This window comes from Arachis hypogaea, chromosome 6, assembly GCF_003086295.3.
Source record: "Arachis hypogaea cultivar Tifrunner chromosome 6, arahy.Tifrunner.gnm2.J5K5, whole genome shotgun sequence".
NCBI lineage: Eukaryota > Viridiplantae > Streptophyta > Magnoliopsida > Fabales > Fabaceae > Arachis > Arachis hypogaea.
This window is the reverse complement of record NC_092041.1, coordinates 79681662-79685711: the sequence shown is the minus strand read 5'-3', so window position 1 is coordinate 79685711 and position 4050 is coordinate 79681662. Positions and strand designations below refer to the sequence as shown.

General features: G+C 36.0%; 1 non-coding gene across 1 annotated transcript; it reads left to right on the top strand.

Moving 5' to 3' along the window:
- The first annotated feature begins 1497 nt into the window (after nucleotides 1–1497).
- Nucleotides 1498–1601, top strand: LOC112700359 (small nucleolar RNA R71). The gene has a single exon (XR_003153266.1). It is a non-coding gene; the product is annotated as a small nucleolar RNA R71 (small nucleolar RNA).
- The last annotated feature ends 2449 nt before the right edge of the window (nucleotides 1602–4050 follow it).

Sequence of the window (4050 nt, the reverse complement as noted above, 5' to 3'; positions counted from 1 at the left end):
TTGTATTATTTTATGTAAAGAGAATTTTGTTTATTAAGGTCTAAAATAATATTAAAATTAGTACTATCAAAAAAATTTTAAATTTAATATTATGAAAAAAATTATATAAGGACTAATTTGATTAATTTTTAAAATTTTAGGGATGAAAATGACTTACGTCTGAATTTTCAGGGACTATTTTGATTATAAATAACTTTTTTACATGTCAAGTGACATGTGGCGTGCTAGGTGTCACTGACCTGACAAGTCAACTAATCATCTGGTGACACATGGCACTTAACGTGACACGACATTATCTAACTAATGGAAGGACTAATTTGACTTACGTCTTATCTTTCAAGGACTAATATGACTAAAAAAATTATTTGAGGACTAATTTAAAGAATGGATGATCTTTTAGGGATGAATTTAACTATTAACCCTATATTTACTAATATTATATAAAGAGTGAGAGAAAGAGTATTTAGAATAGATGCAACATAAAGAAAGAGAGAGAATTTTTTTGCAGTGTGTTTTTGTGTATGTTATTAACGGAGGCTTAACCTCCAATTTATACACATATTAGGCTTTGATTTTTCAAACTTCATTAAAGCCTTTTGTTATTGAGAAACTGAGCCGCCCAAGTATTAATGGGCATCCAACTCATCCGTTATCACAACACTCCCCCTTGGATGACCATTTAGGATTGTACCTCGTTAAAACCTTACTAAAGAAAAATCCAATGGAAAAAGGTTTAGTGAAGGAAAAAGAGTACAAAATCGTTTGTGATGGAGACTGCCTCATTAAAAATCTTGTAAAAAAACCAATGGGAAAAAATCTTACCAAGAAAAAAAGAGTACAGTCTCTCCTTCTTGTCAACATCATTTTATGTCTTGAAATCGGCGCATCCTGATCTTATGTACCAATCTTTCAAAGGAGAATTTTGGGAGTGAATTTGTGAATAAATCTACCAGATTATCACTTGAGCAGATCTGTTGGATATCAATTGTCCCTTGATTTTGAAGATCATGAGTGAAGAAGAATTTGGGAGAAATATATTTTGTTCTATCACCTTTAATGTATCCACCTTTAAGTTGAGCAATGCATGATGTATTATCTTCAAGCAGGACAGTTGAAGCTATCTTATGATCAATTAATCCACATGATCCCGCATACTCTTTATGGAACCAACTGTTGGCTTTGTTGTGGCGGGGGAGGCTAAGATTGTTGTGCTTGTTGTTGATTCAACTGCATCTGTTTCAGTAGGTTGGTCATTTCACATATACTCTGGGCAGAGCATTAGTCTCCTTGCTAGAGAAAACTTTAGCAACAGCTTTTGAATGGCTGTGCCTATGCCTGTAATTCCTAGTGGACTCAGCTAAGTCTTTGATAAATTTTCATGCTTCATCTTCGATCTTGTACTTTTTCATAGAACCATTACTAGCACCTTCCAATGTGGTCTTATCCTGAGGCTTCATGCCTTGTGTGAAGTAGCTGATCAACACCATCTTGCCAATCATGTGATGGGGGCATGCGTCTAGAAGATTGTTGAAGCGCTCCCAATATTCGTAGAGAGTCTCGGATTCTCCTTGAATAATCATAGAAATTTCTTTTCTCAATCTATCAGTAACTTCAGCTGGAAAGTATTTTTCCAAAATTTCTCTTCTAAGCGTATCCCAGTTAGTAACAGTCGCTTCAGGTTGAGTGTAGTATCATTACCTCGCCTTTCCCTCAAGAGAAAATGGGAAGGGGATTAACAGAATAGAAGTTTCATCTGCACTATGACGCCTAACAGTAGAATAGGCTGTCTGAAAATCTCTAAGGTGCTTGATAGGCTCTTGAGCAGGTAAACCATGAAACTTGGGCAGCAAGTTGATTAGTGTAGTTTTTAGTTCAAAATCTGCAGCCAGAGTTGGATGATGCACTGATACGGCTGCAGTGTAAAATCTGGGGCTCCAGCTTCCTGGAGAGTAATCCTCCTAGGTGCTGCCATGTTACCTACACATGAATCAACTGAATCAGTAGTAAATGAGCTTATTTCGCTCTCAGATGGTGGTTCAGATTCACCCTCAGATGAGATTGGTGAATCGATAACAATCACTTCACCACCCTCAAAGGCTAACAGACGTCGAGCTCGCCTAACACGTGAAAGAGTTCTTTCAATTTCAGGATCAAAAGTGGCTAAGCTCGGATCAGGCAATGAACGCGTCATTCAATGAGAAAAACATAGAGCTCATGGTAACAAAATAAAATAAAATAAAATGCAAATAAATAAATTCTAACCAATGAATTAGCACACTATTGCAACTCCCCGGCAACCGCACCAAAAATTGACGGAGGCGAAAATTGACCGATTAAGAATTTAATGGAATAAATACGTTGCAAGTACAGTTCTTAACCAGTGAAAATTCTCTTATCAATTTAAAAGGATTGTCACAAAATTAGAATAAAAATACTGTGAGTATGAATCCCAGGTCATCTCCCAACGAGTTAACAAAAGAGTGCAGCTTATTGGTCAGAGGTTTTCCAAGAAATTTTGAGTTTGAGAAACAGGAAAATAAATAAGAGAATTTATGTAATTTAAATAAAGATCTTGACCGGGAGAAGATTAATTGGAAGTTCTATCCTTGTTGGATTTTTCTCAAGATCAATTGATAATTGGTAGTTTTTTTTTTTACTTAGTTATCCTTTACTGAATAAAGGAAAGTCAAGTAAGTTGGGAGTCAACGTCTATTCACAAGTTCTAATCCTCTCCCTTGGGAAGGATTAGCGTTAGTGACTAGAGAGTCAACCAACAATAAACCCAATTACAATTTGACTCTTGAGTATTCCAACTCAAGATTCTCTTTTTAATCAACTCCCAATCAAGTTGGGGAACTACTCCATTATTATAAATGGAGACTTCACAAAATTAAAAGGGAAAATAAAGAAAGACATGATAAACAATAATCAAAAGGATCAATTAAAAATAAAAATAGTTCTTGTATTGATAAACTCTAAAAATAATCCAATTGTAACTCTGGACAAATTAAGGTTACGAAAGAGTAAGTAAAAAGTAAGAAAACAAACTAGAATGATGAAGTCTTAGTGGATGTAACAACTCTTCTCAATATCCAAATCCAAAAGCAAATAAAATTCTAAGAAATATGAATGTATAGAGAGAAAACCTAGAGGAGGAGTAAAATCCAATATAAAAACTAAAAACTATCCTAATGAGAATCTCCCCCGAGTCTGTGTTTCTGGGCCAAAAACTGGGTCAAAACGCGGCCCAAAATCACCCCCAGTGATTTCTGGGCATGTCACGCGTACGCGTCGTCCACGCGATCGTGTCATCCAGCATTTTTCCTCGCCACGCGTACGCGTCATCTACGCGTTCGCGTCATCCATGCAGATTTCAATCCACGCGTTCGCGTCAGGCACGCGAACGCGTCACTACGATTTTCTCCATTTCGCGAGGTCGCGTGAGCCATGTGTCTGCGTCGGTGTTCGCTGGTCATCTCCTTGATTTCTTGTGTTCCTTCCATTTTTGCAATCTTTCTCTCCATTCTCTAAGCCATTCCTGCCCTATGAAGTCTGAAACACTTAACACACGGATCACGGTATTGAATGGTATAAAAGATAATTAAAATAGACAATAAAAATATCTCTAGAAAGCAAGTTTTCAACCATAGAACAACTTTGGGAAGGAATTGTAATATCATGCTAATCATATGAATAAGTGGGTAAAGACTTGATAAAACCACTCAATTAAACACAATATAAATCATAAAATAATGGTTTATCAACCTTCCCACACTTAAACATTAGCATGTCCTTCATGCTTAGTTCAATGAGATAAAATAAATGAGTAGGGAAAATTTAAGACTCATGCAATGCAATGCAATTATATGATTTTTTCTACTTGGTTAAAAGCAAATAAGTTCTTTAAGACAAACATAAATCAAATTCCACTAATTCAAGTCATACAATAAGAACAGGTAAACTTGTAAGAAGACAGCTCATAAAAGCAGGGAACATAGGATCAAGCATTGAACCCTCACTAATGGTGTATGTGCACTCTAATCTCTCTAG